At 60.2% G+C, this 16,983-nt stretch overlaps 1 protein-coding gene across 1 annotated transcript in view; it reads right to left on the bottom strand.

Annotated features, from left to right (window-relative positions):
* The window catches only part of SHANK2 (SH3 and multiple ankyrin repeat domains 2), a 303,870-nt gene extending 296,179 nt beyond the window's left edge, over nt 1-7,691 (bottom strand). The window contains exon 1 of the mRNA XM_036220412.1: nt 7,623-7,691. The gene's annotated coding sequence lies outside the window, so the exon portion shown is untranslated. The remainder of the gene's footprint in view (nt 1-7,622) is intronic.
* Between the last annotated feature and the right edge of the window lie 9,292 nt (nt 7,692-16,983).

Raw genomic sequence — 16,983 nt, forward strand, 5'->3', positions numbered from 1 at the left:
CCGCTGCTGCCCCGACAAGACAAGGCGGAGTCAGTCGCTGGGCCAAGCATCAGACTCGAAGGACGTGGCGTGGACCCGTGTCCCAGCGCGCCCTGCTCCCCGGGCCTGCGTCTCCCGAGAACCTCGGCGTTCGGACAGAGGACGGCCTGTCCCCACGATTCTCAGGGCTCAGGTGGCCCCCCCAGATCCCACTGGAACGTCCTCTGCTGAGGGCCCCAAGGCGAGCACCGGGAGGGAGGGGCCCGGCCAGGCTGCTCCTCCCACTCAGCCTTGACATGGCTGGCTTGGGGACGGGGACCGGTCTGGGGGTTCCGGGCCTCAAGCCCTGTCCCCACACGCCTCTCCTCCAGCTCCCGGGGACAGTCTTCCCCCACAAACACCTGTCAGGGCTGCCAAGGGGGCCGGCGGCTAGATGACTGTCAGGCTGCATGCGCTCTGTCCCTGGCCGGGGAAGTCACGCAGTGGGGGGCCGTAGGGCCGAACCCCCTCTTCCACCCACAACCCCGTCTCTGTGAGGACCAAAGACGCCCACGCCCTCACTGCTCCAAAGCCAGCAAAAGTCCCTTCTTCCACTAGGTGGCCTCGCCTCCGTCCGGGGGGCTGTCCCCCACCACCCCACTGTCTGCCAGCTCCTTCTGCATGTGGACACCCCCCCTCCCCCGCCTTTCCAGTGTTGTCACAGGAGCTGCCTGGGTCCCAACTGCACTAATTAGCTTTCGGTGACATCGGACACACCACCCAAGTTACACCTGTGGCGGTGAAGTGCCCCGCCCCCCTGGGTCGGGCCAGCTGCCTGCCTTCCCTGAGCCTGTACCCCGCCACCCCAAAGTCTGCTGTCAGCGGGCCTGTCCCCTGGCGTGGGGACCACCTGATGACACTCTGCAGCCCCCAGATGCATGCCGAATGACCAAAAAGGGACAGGTGTTGCTGGGAACAGCCACCTGACCACGGGGCCAAGGGACAGAACCGTGTCCGGGAGGGCTCCTGCCACACTGAGCACAGGCACCCACCTGTCACCAGGCCTGAGTCGCTCACCTGGCCGGGGATGGCCCCGGACGGGGGCCCGAAGCATCACAACAGATGAAGACCAGGCGGCCAGGGGCAGACGCGCTGTCTTTTGATCCCTTTAGCCGCTGGCAGCGTCTCCTGACTCCACATGCTCTGGGCCACCAAGGGCAGACTGGGGACCAAGAGGGTGGCGCTCGCCCACGCGGAGTTGGGGCGCAAGGGAAGGCACACGCCCGGCCTCGAGGGTGTCGCCTGGACTTCTACTCCCAGCGCCACCGGACTCCGCGTGCGACACAAGCCACCGTTCATTTAAGCTCAGCCGCTCGCTTCCCCACCCGGTCCCCGGTCCGGCTTCGGTGAACCTCCCAGGTGCCACACGCGCGGGACCCAGCATCCCCGAGGCATGTCAGGCCGAAGGCAGCTGGAGGGCCGGCCACGTCTGCACCCCTCGGAAGGAGGCCAAGCGAGAAGAGGCCGGTGGGGTGGCCGGACTGGTTTTGTGACTTCCTGGAGCTGAGCACACACCGGGGAGGGAGGGCTGGAACCCCCGCCCACTTGCTCCAGGGACGCTTTGCGGCCCCCGAGTTCAACTCAACACACACCCCCCCCCGGGGCCAGTCAGGACCCCGAGACACGGAGAGAAGCTGCACCTTGTCTTTCCTTGGGGACCTGGGCCCCGCAGGAGGCAAGAGCAGCGCCCACAACGGGCAGAACGATTCAGAGACGGGTGGGGGCAGGGAAGAGCCTGGAGGGGAGTCCCGCGTCCTGCCCTCTCCGGGGCCGCTGAGACCCCAGAAGGCCCGACCACCCCGCCTTTCACGCAGCGTCCCTTCTCCGCGGGGAAGGGCTCCCAACGCCGCATTCCCAGGAAGGTTCAAAGGCACAACCTGCCGACGACCCGAAATCCCGCAGCTCCATGCTGCGGTCCTCAGGCTCATCGGAACCCCTGAAAAGCGTGGGGAGACCCCTTCCCAGCAGCCCCTCCCACCTTTGACATACGAAGGGCCTTCCTGTCCCCTCAGAGCCGGGGAGGGGAGGTGTGCCCCAGTGACAGGGCCCCCCCCCAATGCCAAGCAAAGGGGGGGGGGGGCGATTCGTCTAAGGCGTTAGCTAAAACAGACACACTCGCCGCCTGCCCCCCAGACGACGCGCCTCCCCTCACACTTCCCTTTCTCCACTTCCAAAAAGCCACGGTGTATTTACCCAGCACTTTCTCAAGGCAGAAGAGGTGTTTTTTAAACACTCAGGGACCCGAGGTGACAAGAAATGTCTTAAGTCAATTTACGTGTGTTTTCCCAATAGAAGACGGACGATCCCAAGGTCTGCCCCCTGAGGATGAAACCCCTCTCGGAAGGGGGCGCGTGCACCGGAGGAAGGACGGGCTCCCCCGCCAGGCCGCGGGTGGGGGGCGGGCGCGGTCGCCGCGGTAACACCGCAGCGGTCTCGCCAGCCAGGCCCCAGCCACTCGGAAGGTCCACGTTTACCTCGCAGGCCAGCGGCTACGTGCATCCTTTGCAAATAAATACTTAAGCCCGTGGAGAGCAACCGTCCACGGCGACTTAACGCGCAGGAGAAGTCTAGCAAACGGGTCTTCGCAGGACTCCGGCGTGGGCGTGAAGCGGTTCAGAGCGCAAGCCTTTCAGCCTTGCCCGATATCTGAATTTTTCGCACAAACAACGCCTTCAGGGAGTCGAGAGGCAAACATTTGGGGCAGAAACGCGCCCCTTCCAGACGCACCCGGGAGGCGTGCAGTGACTACCCACCTGCTGCATGCCCCGGGCGGGGTCCTGATTTAGGACTTTTAAGTTAAGCTGGACTCTCGCCAACCATCCCTGCCGCTGAAACCGGCAGCATCTCTTGCTCCTAGAGTCCCAGGGTGGAGTTGCTCTGGGGAACGCCTGTCCCGCGTCCATCGGTTTCTGGGGGGTGGCCGGGAGCCCCCGCAGCCCTGAGGTTCATCACTGGACATGGACGGCTTTGCCGTTAGGAGCTCCTGGCCTCATCTAACACGCACTCAGCAACGAGCCACCCCACAGACCTCGGCAAACCCCACAACGACAATTTTCAAGCACTGTCCAGGCCGGCCATTGGCCAGCCATGGGGCGCCGGGCCGCCCCCTCCCGCACTGCCGTCCAGCGGCCAATCACCGAGACCCTGCTCTTTCTGAAGCTTCCCACCTGCCCCCAGCAGCCTCGCAGGCTTGGGGGGGCCTTGATCTACCAAAAGTGACATGTGCCTCCGCTGGCCCACCCTCGGCACACCGCATTAAGAGGGGTCCGGGTCCCTCGCTGTCCCTCAGCCCCGGGCAGGCTCTCGGCTCTGCCTGGGCTTGCCTCCTCCACCCCGTTAGGACTGGAACCCCCCCGGAGTGGTGGGAAGGAGCCTCCTTGGCCCCTCACATTTGTTAGCCCTTCCAGTCAGCTCTTAAATAGCTTTCAGAGAAAAACAGGTGTTTCACATCTGGACGCCTGGCCAGAAACCGTGGATTTCCTTCACCGACGGTCAGTTACCCGGGCGGATCCTGGAGCCCCGTGTGCCGGGGACTGAGCGCTGGGCTCTCTCAGGCTGCCGGGGACCAGCCCCAGCTTCCCCTGTCACCGGCTGTGTGGCCCAGGACGAGTGGGTCCCCTGCCCTGAGCCTCAGGCTACTCCCCTGTAAAGTGGGAGTGCCACCCGCCCCCTCATCTCCAGGGGGTCGCGAGAATGAGGTCATCTACAGCAAGGGTGGGGGGGCGGGAGGGGGCGGACTGACCGTCGCTCCGCGAGAGTCATGCCGTCACCTTCGCAGCTGCTGCCACTGTCATAATTGACATTTCCCAGCAGCGTTTCTCCACCCATGGGACAGGAACTAGGGAGACTGTTTGGAGACCCCCCCCTCCGGGGGCCTTGCTGGGTCCCAGGGGAAATGCCAGCAGAAGGATGACTCGACACCTGACCTCTTCCAGGTGTTTTATATCCCCCCATTTCCCTCCTGCCCAGACGAGGCTGGGGACCCTCTCTGTGCCCTGCAGCACCCAGTGGTCACCCCTACCACAGCCCGTCCCTCTGTGCTGTCAAATCCCTTCTCTCTCTCCCCTGGGAGTCCCTGGGGTGCCTGTAACCACCTCCCGGCCTGGCCCCAGCAGCAGGCCCTCAGCCGATTATCTGTGGAGATCATTTTCATGCACCAGGCAGAGAAAACTGGATGTATCCTAGCTGACCTCTGACCGGCAGAGAAGGGTAGGCCCCTTGTTGGGTGGGTGGGTCAGGAGCAGCGGCCCAGTCACAACGGCCACACAGCTGGGGACAGTAGGCTCCGCCTGCCCAGGCAAAGGGCTGGGGGTGCCAACGATGAACAGGCCAGGCTTCATTCGGGGCGCTTTCCTCCCTACCCCCGTCAGTCAAAGAGGAGGGTTCAGTAAATCTGCCTGAGGTCACCTGGATGGCAAAGATCCTAACTGTGCCTGTCCTGGAGCTCCGGAGTGGGCTGCAAAGGGACACTTCCGGCTTTTCCTGGAGAGGAGTCCCCGGCTCCAGACCCGACAGCTGCAGGGACCCTGGGCTTCCGTCTACACAGGAGGCTGGGATTCCTGGGAAAAGAGTCCAGGGCTCAGAGCACCCTCTCTGTCTGCCCCCGGAGAATCCCCACGCTGAACCCCACTTGGGAAAAGTCCCCATTACTCAGAGAGATGACAGAGACACCAGGGGTCTGTCACTTACGCCTCTGTCACACATTTGGAAACAAAGCAGGCAAGGCGGAAATGATTTCTCTGTTAGAAGCTGGTTTTTCCTGGCGTTTCTCTGGGTGCTGATTGACGCCCGGCCCGTTGGTCTCAGCTTCGAGCTTGGCTTCCCTCTTCTTCCCCACCGGGGTGAAGGATAAAACCCAGGCTCTGGGAGAAAGGGACGCCTCACCTTCCTCCCGCTGCCGGCTACTGTTCCTCACACCTGACCCAGGCTCCTCCTAGGCAGCCCTAGACCAAGCCACCTGCTTCCCCCGGGTGCTGGGAGGCCCATACGCCAGAGGGGGGAGGGATGGGGGAGGGGCAGGAACACAACCTGAGCCCCTGCCATGAATGAATGAAGGAATGAATGAAAACCTCTGGGAAACTCAGCGGCATATGAATCGTACCTGGAGCTAGGAGCAGAGAGATCCCACCAGCCCAGCAGAACCTAATTTGTTCAGAGCATCCAGGGCCCCTGGGACCCACCTTCACGGGCAGAACCGCCTTACAAAGAGCTCCTTTAGGTGCTCGAAGAGTAGAGCCTCCCTCCACGGGCCGAGGAAAGGCACCCCTCCACTCAGGGCCCCTGCCAGAAAAGCCAGAAGTCCCCAGCATAGCACTGGGAACACTGGTCCCTGGTCCTGCGCCCAGCCCCTAGGAAGACGCCCAGTTCCTATTAAGAAAGACAAGGGCACCCACAGGCCTCCTGGAGAGACCTCCTGCTGTGACCTCCTGGCTTTTAACCCCTCGTAAGGTGGACACATCGCCTTCCACCCTAAGCAACGCGAACCCCAGTGGGCACAAAGCTCCAGGCAGAGGTTCACCCCTTTTATCGAAGGCAGCCTGGTTATCACCCACAGTGGTCTGAACTCAGGTCTCCAAGAGCAGTCTCCCCTAGGAGCCGAAGGGGCATCCCAAAGCCCCCCAGGGAACCAGGACTGAGAAAAGGCAGAACGCTCCTCACTAATCATCACAACAGCATGCGCTTGACCCAGGCTGAGTCCAGGGGCTCTCCACGGACCAGCAAGGTGGAGGGCAAGGCCAAGGTGGAGTTCAAACCCCACCCCCACCGAGCGCTTCCGAAGTCACCTCTCCGCGCTGGGGAGCTCACTTTAATTAGCTATCGACCTCATTAATTCTAACTTCAGTTTCAAACAAAAAGAGGTCACCAAACTGTGCAATTTACTACCTCGAATTTCCACGTGGAAATCACTTCATTTTCGGGTGGCCTCAGGACCACCAGGGCCGTGCCTCACCCCGAGGCCCCCCACGACCGCGCGGCCTGAACTCCCTCCTGAGAGGCCCAAGGTCGCGCTAAAAGCTCGGCCACCAAAGCCCACGGTCACGAGCATCGGCCGCGCCCGCTTCGGACGCCCCCAGCGTCCGAAACACCAACCAGGCCCGCGCGCGCGCCCTCCCATCCCGCGTAGAGGGGCGGCGCGCGCACCCAGCGCGAGGGCGGCCCGCACGGTCCGAAGCCGAAGCCGGGCGGCGAGGCCCTCCGCTGGGGGTCGCACCTGCTCGCGTGCCCCAGCGGCGCCAGCGCGGGCGGCGGGGGTCTCCGGGAGCGCTCCCCTCGCCCGCCCGGGCTGCCCTGCGCAGGGGCCCGGGGCCCGGAGCACGTAACGCCCCGGCCAAAGTTGCCAGGGAAACTTGAGCAGCCCGAGCGCGCCGGTGCCAGCCTCCTGCATAATTCACGCGCGGCGGGGCGCGGGGGCCGCTCACCTGCGCCAGCCCGCCTCCCTGACCCGGCCGCAGCTCGCGGCGGGCAGGAGCCGGGGGTCTGGGGGGGACTCTGCGTGACCCCGGGGACCCGGGTGCCTGACTCGGGATTCCCGGGCTCATCCCACGGGCGCCGGCCCGGGCCTTCCAGAGCCCGCTGCTCCAGGCGCGCGCACCTGTATGGGGGTTTTGGGGGACAGTGCAGGGCCGGGGCTGCAGGGTCTCCAGACACCTTGCGGCCGAAGCGCGGGTCCCCGCCCCCCGAGCGCCCCCTGGCGGCCACGCACGGACTCCTCCTCTTGGCATGCTGGCCCAGGTCACCAGGCCAGCGGCCAGCGACCTAGGACAAGGAGAACCCAGGCAGGGGTGGGGTTAAGGTAGGTCCACCTGCGTCACTTCAGGGTGAGGCGCGGAGCGCGCTAGGGGTGAGGGGAGTCAGCCCCGAGGGGGACAAAGGTGCGCCGTGCGCCCACGCCGCTTCCAAAGCATCTTAAACGGGCACCTAAACCAGAAGGAAGACGAATGGGGGGCGGGCGTGTCTCTACAGGGAAGCGACCCCCACCCGGACGCGAGGGACCATCCCCCCAACCCCCCAGCCCACACTCTACGAGTCCAGCACTGCGCTTAGCCGGTACTAAGTGCTCGCGGAGTCCAGACGCACCCAAAATGCAGCCGGTGAGCAGGGTCCGGTGCCCGGGGGCCACCTACTGTCCTCTCCTGTCCGCGCGGGGCGCCCCAGCCACCCCCACCCCGCGCCCGCGCCGCCGCCTTACCTGAGGCCCGGCCTCAGCCCGCTCTCGGCGAGTCGGGGCGGGTCGCAGCACCCCGGGGAGGGCCGGCGTCCGCGCGCACCTGGCTCGGCCGCAAGGACCCGAGCGGCGCCGCGCCCAGGCCGGCCGGAGCGCGGGAGCCGCCGCCGCCGCCGCCGCTCAGGTGTCGGGGCTTGGGGGGTGGCGGGCGCTGCGGCCCCGCCCCGCTCTGCAGCCGGGGGCCGGGGACTCCTCGCAGGGGCGACCTTGGCCCGGCGCGGGCGACTGGGGCCGGCGAGGGTGGGGGAGGGGTCCTCTCGCCGCCCAAGGGCGCGCGCGGCCCGAGACCCGCGTGGCCGACCCGCGCGGATTCCCGCCCCCCGCCGCCGCGAGGTCGTGGTCCCTGCCCCGCCCGCCCCGCCCGCACCGCCCGCCCCACCTGCTCCGGCCCGCGGCGGCGGCTCCCGCGCAGCGTGAGGGTCTGTTGTAGCAACCCGGCCCGGCTGGCGCCCAGGGCCGCCCCGCCCCCCGCCCCCCGCCCCGCCCCCGCCCCGCCCCGCGCGCGCGGCGGCCACCCCTCCCCGGACACGGCGAGCGCTCCCGAAAGTCCCTTCTTTTGCAAAGCCCGGTTTCACTGAGCCATTATCCCGAACGCGGGCGGCTCCCGCGCCAGAGCGTGTCACGTTAATAGGATTCGGAAGCACCGGGAACACAGCACGTCGGTAGGATTGCAGGGCACAGGAAAACTTCGTGCCTGGCCAACGCACTGCCACCTGCTCCCAGGCCCCCTCCCACCAGGGCGCTCTCCATCTGGGGGAACTGTGTCCTCCCGGGCAAGAAAAGATGTGGGAGATAAAAGCCAACCGCTCAGGCGAATCCTGGAGGCGAAAAGGCACCCTCTGGGGACGCCCAGGAACCCCATCACAGCCTGAGCCCCTGGCCCCCAGCTCGGCTGAGACGCGGCGGGTCTGCCCTTCCCAGCCGGGTCCTTGAGCAATTGGCTAATAACTTTCTCAAGACCCTGGTAGAAATTCACTGGTCACTTCACACTGCACGCGCTGTGTGTCTCTGAGGAAGCCACAGGGGTGTCTGTGTCTTCAGCTTCCCAGTATTGCGGGAGGAGAGAGTGTTTCCTACCTAGATCTGCCGAGGGAGGGGGGGGGGGACGTGGCGGGGGGGGGGGGGGGGGGGCGAGGGGGGGGAGGGGGAGGTGGACGCCAGACTTCAGGCTGAGATAAACGGCCTGCTCTCAACACAGTGAGCTTTCCATTGCGCAAGACCCCAGTCTGTGCCTCCCCATGAAGAAAAAAAAAAGTATATAATTTTTTATATCGTATGTATAATTTTAATATATATTTTAAGTCATTCTTAGAGGACATGCCTGAGAGATTTGCACGGGCCAGTGACTTCAACATACCAAAGGCAAAGTTAAATATTTGCTCTAGATACTTTTTTTCTGCTTGCATAATTGTCCTACATTTCAAAGAAGTCTTTAAAAGCACTTCGATTAAAAAAAAAAAAAAAACAAGTTGTGTTTGGGGCCTGAATATTCCAGGACAGGCTTGGAATAGATACTGTAACTCCTTGCCCGCGGCTGCCAGATGCAACCTTCTTTCCTCTGCTTCCTTAAGCGTGAGACTTAATAAAATATTTGTTGAATGAATAAAGGAGACAACCAATCAAATAATAATAATCCTTAGACCCGGAAGAACAAAGCCGTGGCAGGACCTCGCAGGCCTAACTTGTCTGACGTGGAACCAGGGAATCTTGAGGGGATGGGCAGGAGGGGTTGGACGGAACGTTCTGCTGTCCCTCGAGCTCGTCATTGGCAGATCCGACACGTGGCTTATAGAGATGGTGAGGCCTTTGCCTTCCCATAACTTCCATCAGTGGCCCCGAGACCCAGAATAAAGCGCATCATCTAAACTAAGGTGATGTGTTTATACTGCAACCCCAACTCCGAGACAAGTCCCCGAGATGCCGCCCGCCTCCAGCCAGATCTCTGCCCCACTCCAAACACCCAGCCCAGATTTCTAGGGGCACCCCTGCGGATAGCAAACGGGGCACCTAGCGAAATACGGCCCCAAATGCGTTTCCACTGTCCGCACAAAGGGCTCAACCCACAAAGCCATTCTCCTGTCTTCAAGAACTACTTCCTAGGGACCAGGCCTCCGCCAGCCTGTCCACCCAGCAGAGGCCCCTCGGCCACCCCCTCCAGTCCCTCTGATCGGTTTGAGGCCCTAAAAGGGCACTCCGTGACAGCCCTGTCTCTTGGCCTTGTAAGGACGGTATCTGCCTTACATCCCGGTGTCTGTGTGTCCGTCCAGAGCTGTCCAGTTCAGCCCTGCGCCGGGGACGAAATGCCCTTCGGGTCTTTTAAAACCCCTCGTGAGGAGGGCTGGCGGCGGGCGACAGCAGCCATGCCTTTGCTCCCTCCTCAGTGCCCCGAGAAGCCGAGTGGGTCTGGGGCAGCACCTTCACCCCCCAGCGGCCCATCCCTGCCGGCCTCCAAGCGTCACCGAGGTGCCACTCATTTGAAGGACGTCTCTGAGCAGTCGCATTTTTCGGAGGGGAGGGGGCCCAGAGCAGTCCATGTTTCAGCTGTCTTTGCTTTCGTAAGCTACCTTCTCCTGGGTCTCCTCCACATGCCTGATGACGCCTGAAAGAGCTTGCAGAAAGAGACCGTTTTCCCCCTGATGAGCTTTCCTTTTTTTTCCTGCAAACCAGGAGCATCCAGCCATCGGTCACGACGTTTCTGGGTTGCCCACTGAGCACAGAACGCCCGAGAGTTCCCGGAAAGAGGAACTATTTCACAGAAAACTAGAAACTGGGACATCGTACCATTAGGAGGGAGGAACATAACCAACTTCTCTGTCCTGGGAAAAACGTTATAAAAATTTTGTAGCTGAGATGAACCCAGATGCTCTTCACACTCAGCGGCAGTCCTCGTCCGTCTCTCCCGAGGAGAGCCACCTGAGTTTGGGACCTTGGAGGCCAGTACTTCAGAGAAGGGCTCTCAAGCTGCCCACGTGGAAGGACCTGACCCATCCCTCCACGTGACAGGCGGGAGACAAAGGTGCAAGGATGGATGGGACTTGCCCAACGACGTGAGGTCAGAGCCAGGTGTGCACAGGAAGCCGGGGAAAGGCAGGTGTGCACAGGTGTGCACAGGTAAATGCAGGCGAAGGCAGGTACGCCGGTCTGCCCCATTCCACCATCCCTGCCAGACCCTCCATGCCTTTGCAATTCCTTCCTACATGATTTCCACTACAGCGGGATGTCTGCTTCCTTTGTGTTCTCTGCACGTCGGACACCAGACCAGTCACTCGTATCACCATACTTTAGTGACGACTGCTAGCTCGGTCACGTGAGCCGACGGTGTAACTACACCCACATCTCGTGAATCCCTCAGCTCCTCTGCAGATGGCCTCCCATGGCGCCCATCTGCACCTCAACAAGGAGTTTTATTACCCTCCATTAATATTCCACGGGTTGGACTCGCAAAGCCTCCTGGGACTTCCGTCAATACGAGAGTCGGGAGGGAGGAAGGAGCCTGTTCCTGCTGGAACCTGCCATGTTCAGAGGGGCCAGTCGGGGCCTTATCCCGCTGGAGTGAAGAGGGAGGACAAGCAGTGGGCAGCAGGGCTGCAGGCTCGTCCCCGAGGCCGCCCCAGGGACTTCTCCTCAGGGACTTCTCCGAGGCCTCCTGGGGGTGCACATGTAGCCTGAGGATCGGAAGTGTCCATGTCCAGGGGGCAGCTCTTGGTCAGTGTGGAAAGGGACCTGGCAGGTCGCTGGCTCCTAAGAAGTGCCACGGCCCTCCCGTGCTTACAGCAGAGACCTTAAAACAACAACAACAACAGCAGCAAACACTCCTGTGTTCGGGGGTTTCCTTCTCTGAGTCTCCCTTTCCTGGATCCCTCACTCCTGCCCCCAGGATTCAACCCATAAATACAGTAGCCTGCATCCACGTCCTTGCTTGGTTCAGGCACAGCTTTCTAGGGAAACCCAGAAATAAAGAATAAACATCGTCCTGTGATTCTGTGATGAAGATGAAGGCAGAATCCGGACGGTGGGGACTGCCCTGGAGAGGACACCAACCGAGGTCATGAGGCCAGCAACCTGCCGCCATCATTGGAAAAGGAAACACACCAGCAAGCCCATTAGCACCGAGGAAAGAGTGGAGTTGGGGAATATGTAACACACACCCATTTTGACCAAGCTGCTGAAAGTATTGACGTTATCCAGGCTGAGGCGTGGGGAAGGATTCCATTCTAACTAGTCTGGGAACTTGAACTTCTTCAAACTTTCCAGTCCCAGTCAATGCCCGGATGTACCTATGGACCTCCAAGTGGCCCTCTAATTACCCCCTGAAGGACTCACGTCCAGCCACCTGTCAGCGCCATCCAGACCCCTGGGACTGACCAGACCCCTCCGGCACCCATCACCCTGACTGCCTGTCATCTGACTGATAATTACCCAGGATCGATTCTAGGGCTAAGCATGCAGGACTGATAACCCTCAAGACTGCATTTTTTACTTAAAAATTTTTAACATTTCTTTCCTCTTTGGGACACTTCTGGGGTTTTGCCTAGCAGTTTTCAAACTCCAAAACCCTTGAGTAAGTCTCTGTCATTTTTTTCTAGCAAAGCCTTCGGGCTCTTTTTGAGTTCCTTCGACATAACCAACTCAGAGACACTTGGTGTTTGTTTAGCAAACAAATAAGCAAAGCCTTTAAAATTCTCAGCAGACAGAATACCGCAGGGCTTTGAAAATAACTCATCACGACTAAGTGAGGTTCATTCCAATAATGCTAGAATGTTTCAATATTGGCAAATCTGTTACGCTTAACCCAATGAAACTTCTTAGTAAGGAAAAAAAAAAGGAACTGTTTAAGAATATTTTAATAGGATTCAGCTCTAAATATCGAACCAAAGTCAGACTTCTCTTTACTATGAAACACTAAATCACTGTCACTCAACTCAGGAACAAGATAGGGGAATCCGCTCACATCGTGACTTACCATTTCCCCATAGGTGCTAGCCAACGCAACCAGACAAGAAAATTAAGTGAGAAATCTAACTATGTGAAAAGAGGAGGCGAAGTTGCCATTTGGGGAAGTGCTGTGATTTTCTAGAAGAAAAATAGACGGAAATAAACAGAGAGCTCATGAAAGAGCCAACTGAGGGGTCTGTGGAAAGCCCCTAGCTTTTCTGTTTCTAATCAGTCGGAAATATAAAGGAAAACAATGATATTCGTGGCAGCAACAGAGCAAAAGGGAAAAGGCGCTAAGACAAGCCCCGCCCCGCGGCCGCGTGGTTCCGCCCACTCCTCCCGGCCCCTGCCGTCACGTGGCGGGCCGGCCACCCTGCCGTCGTCATCTGGGGGGTCCGGGGTCCCCTGAGAACCGGCTCTCGGCTGGAGCCACACTCTGGGGAACCCTGTTCCACAGCTCCGAGACCCATCTCTTCATTTGTCAAGTGCCGCCAGCAAGTTGAGCCACGCGATGGCGGCGGCGGCGGCAGCGCGCAGACTGGAGGGGGCGTGGGAGGGGTCGGCCCCCATCACCGTGCGTCCCCTCCGTCATCCCACCACGTCATCCCAGCGTCGACCCGGCATGCCACGGGAAAGCGAGAATGTCAGCGCCGGGGCCGGGCTGCGGGTGTGATACTCCGGGGTCAGACACTTACCTTTGATGGAAACGATTATAATTACATTATTATTTACATTGTTATGTTATTGTCATTGCATTGATATTAACATCGTTACATTATTATTGCTTCAATAACAGAGTAACAAGATAACAAATGTTGTCAGGACAGATAAACGGTACAAGCACCTGCTCATCAGAAAAACTACCCCTCCCTTGTTGGGGGAGGCACCCCAACACCCACCCCCTTTTATTCCAGGCACATCTCTGGGCTAGGGTGAGGCCTGAGCCTGGGAGGAGGGAGAGGAGGGAGAAGGAGTGAGGAGGGAGGGAGGGAAGCTGAGCAAACTTCCTCGATTCTAGAATTTCTCCCATTTGTATTATGGACAACGCCAGAAGATGCTAACTGGGCCCCGGCAACCTCCTGGACCTCAAACCACGCCCCACCCCACACCCCACAACGTAACAGATGAAATGGTATTGGTGTGGTCTCTTCGGCAGGCCCGTGGAAGAATGCATTTCAAAAGTCTGGGGCACGGAGCACAGAACCCACCCTTTGGAGAGGCAGGCTCGCCGGGCGGGCGGGCCGAGCTCGGCGCTGGCACCCGCTGTCCGACCTGGCTCACGGTGCCCTGGTGCCGTCCGCACCAGCTCTATGATGTCGGGGGGCGCAGGCTCGCCTAGGCCCAGGCTCCTTGTTCGAGAAATAGGGACGATACGAGAATGTACGTCACTGGGTTTTGCGAGAGTAACCAACATCCATAGAAAGCACTGAACGCTGAGTCAATGTTTGCTCTCGTCTCTGTGAAGACTGGCGGGCAGAGCCGGAGATCTTTAACGTGGAAATAGAAGGCCCGAGAAGGTCCCGAGGCTGCCGTCGGAGCGCTGTGGTGGCAGAGGGGGTCGAACCAGCCTTTGTCCCCTCCCGGCGGCAAAAGTGCCGTTGGCGGAACTTGGAGGTGGCCGCTCACGTTCCCTGCGGTGACATCGGGCCGATGGCAGTGGCCTGCGTTGCATGGGGCGCGCGCTGCAGAACCCGAAACTTCGGGGCGGCACAGGGAGAACGCTGAGGCCCGGTTGATTCTAAAGCGGGTTTCAGGACCCCGAGAATGCAGACTTCTTTTCACGATAGTAAAATTAATTGATGTTCATGTTAAGCGTTCGATTATGATTCACTCGTATTTTGGCGACAGCAGAATCGGCCCCTACACGCCTCGCCAGTGTCGTTGCCGAGCGGGGCTGTTCCTGCCCCGAGCGGACATCCCGTGTGCTCAGGACACCGCCGTTGTCATGGTCTGGCACCGTGGTCCTCCTCAGCGCCTGCCCGGTGATCACTGCGCGCTTCCTTCTCACCGCCTGTGAGCAGCTCCGGTCGCCCCCAGGCGTGGCCCCTTTCCCTCGAGATTCCGCCCCAAGGACGGCGCCCTGACTGCGTCCTCTGTCACAGCAAACCTGCGTTTCACTGTGTGCTGGACTCAAGCCTCGACGCCACGTGGTGTTTCTGCAGAGGCGGTGGTCCACCCGGGGCCACCTGGGCACACCCCGTGGGCACCCAAGTCAGGTTCCCCCAGGGACGCACTGCGCTGTCTCGTGGGGAGCACACCTGGCTGTAGAGTGTGTGTCAGGTAGAGGTGGATGGGGTCGGCGTGGACACTGGGCAGATCCCTGTGTTGGCAGGAGGGTCAGTGGCCAGAGCCACCGGTCTCCCTAACCCTACGCGGTGGGGGCCTGAGAACAAGGAAGACATGCCGCCCAGAGGCCACCCACCCCCTTCGTCAGCCACGACTAATGCCCTTGCTGAGCCAGGCTCTGCGTTACCAACCTCAGCACGGAGGGTTAATTGGCCCGGGAATAACTTAATTACGGAATGCGCATTATGATGAGTTATAACCGTGTCTCTCAGTAATGGTTCCTCCTCGGCTTCTTTCACGCATCCCCCAAGTGCCTTTTGAAGCCGAAACTGCAGAGAATTTACGTTAAGAGCATCTGGGCCGAGAGGCGACCGTATTTTGCAGCTGTAAAAGGCGCCAAGGAGACTCGAACTTGAATATGGATGGAATAGCGAAGCCAAGACAGTTACAGGCTACGCGGTCGGTTATCTGAAAGGCGACTGAATATAGATCGCTCCCGTACCTGAATTCATTTTATTTTTTATTCTATAATGAGAGCTTGGATGGCTTCGTAGGCTTCCGTGGGTACGCGTTTCTGCTACCACATGTGTGGTTAAAAATAGCAAATTAAACGGAAGGCGCGGTTAATGAAAGTGAGAGCGGCTAGGTGGCGCTGGCTCTCGGGCGGGGAGGAGAAGCCCCGCGCCCAGCCCGAGGGAGGCGTGAGGCGGGCGCATCGTGGTCTGCGCGGGACGGTGCCGCGTGGCTGCGAAGAAGAGAGTGTGTGTGTGCCGCCGGTGGCAGCGTGGGGTCGGGGCCGAAGTACTGTCCCCCTTGCCACTCTGACTTGCTAGACAAGACCCTGGTTGCTTTATTTTTCACGTGACCCGTCTCCGAGTCTTGGGATCGATAACTCCAGAAACTGCTGGAAAACAGCCCGCCAAGCAACCTGCGGTCCAGGTGCCGACGGCGGGTGCGCCGGGCGGGCCGAGAGCTGACGGGATCGCCGTGACTTGATGCACGTGCCCCACGGCGGCCCAGGCCTCCTCACGGCAATTCCCGTCAATTCTGAGAACGTGGCTAGAAGTGTGAGCCCAAAACCTGTGAGCTGCACGAAGGGCCCCGTGCCCTGCCGGGCGGCCGTTAGCCTGGTCTGGCTACAGCGGCGTCACCCGGGGGTCCCGCTGTGTCCTCTGCAGGGGTGACCCCAACCTGCACCAGCGAAGATGGCCCCCGGCTCGTCGGCAGGGAGCTGGGCTGCCCCTCCGTCAGGGAGCGGAGGGTGTGGTGGGCCAGGCTCAGGTTTCCTTTCTTAACAGAATAGACGAGGGATGTTTTCCCTTCGAAAGATCAGGCTGGAGAGCGAACCCTCATGGCAGGGCGAGGAGCGGCGTGGAGGCAGCTGGGAGGACGGTGTGTCAGCCAGCGCTGGCCGACTTACACCGCGACAACGAACATCCCCAATTCCAGGTGGCTTAACACGATCGCCTTCTTTCTGCTCACCCCCGCGGGTCTGGCGACTCTCCATGACGGCCGTCCTCCATGCGTCTCCAGAACTGTCAAGGCAAAGGAAGAGAGAGCGAGGAGGATCCCTCTGCCCCAGTGCTGAAATACCTCAGCATTTGCTTCTGCTCACAGCTCACACCACGTTGGCCCAGGAACGGCAGGTGGCCAAGCCTAACCTGGAGGAGGCAGGGACCTGCAATACTCCTGGTGTTTGGGGAGCGGGGGAGGAGCCGAGACAGGCCTGGCCGGCCTCAGCGGTGCTCGGGGGAGTTCAGAACAGTAAACGGATCCTGCAAACCTCCATTTCCTTCTGTCAGTCAGAGATAGCGAAAGCTCTCTTATCAGTGACAACGAACTAAGTTAAAAGCTCCTACTAAGTGCTCAGAAAGTGAGTTGTTATGAGCTATTAACGTTGTTGGAAGCTGACTGACCCACAGCTGGGGCCGCAGCCCAGCAGGGCCCAGGGGCCCAGGGGCCCAGGGGGGGCCACAGCCGTGCATGAGAAACACGTGCTGGGGTCGGAAAGCCGTGAAGACGTGGGGCTGTTTGTTACTGCAGCAAAGTTGGCTGATGCACTTAGCACGTGACAAGGCCTTAGGCCCTCGGCCTGGTCACAGACTCACACTCAAGTCTGGCAGAAAGTAAGGTTCACGTGCTACTGCAGAACAGGGCCGCCGTGCGCTGGAGACTGAGACACAGCTGTTTGAAAATACTCGTGCTCTCACACGTTCACTCATAACCTCACTCGCTTGCACACGTGCACACACACGAACTCAGCGTACATTAAAAACTCACCCGTGAAAACACAGACCGAAAATTCCCTGACGTTTACCCCTTGATACTGGGAATTGTGATTCGTGACTCTTCACGAATCATGTTTTGCTTCCTTTTTAAATGATAAAATTATTGCACCGATGTTTTTAAACATCCGAACATAAAGAGGACAACCAGCGGAAAACTCTTTCCTCTTCTGATCATCAGTCGGTCCCACTTATCAGAGAGTGTGATTTTTTGGTGTCATTCTGCAAATGTCC

The sequence above is a fragment of the Rousettus aegyptiacus genome, unplaced genomic scaffold (genome assembly GCF_014176215.1).
Source record: "Rousettus aegyptiacus isolate mRouAeg1 unplaced genomic scaffold, mRouAeg1.p scaffold_m13_p_5, whole genome shotgun sequence".
Classification (NCBI taxonomy): Eukaryota; Metazoa; Chordata; class Mammalia; order Chiroptera; family Pteropodidae; genus Rousettus; species Rousettus aegyptiacus.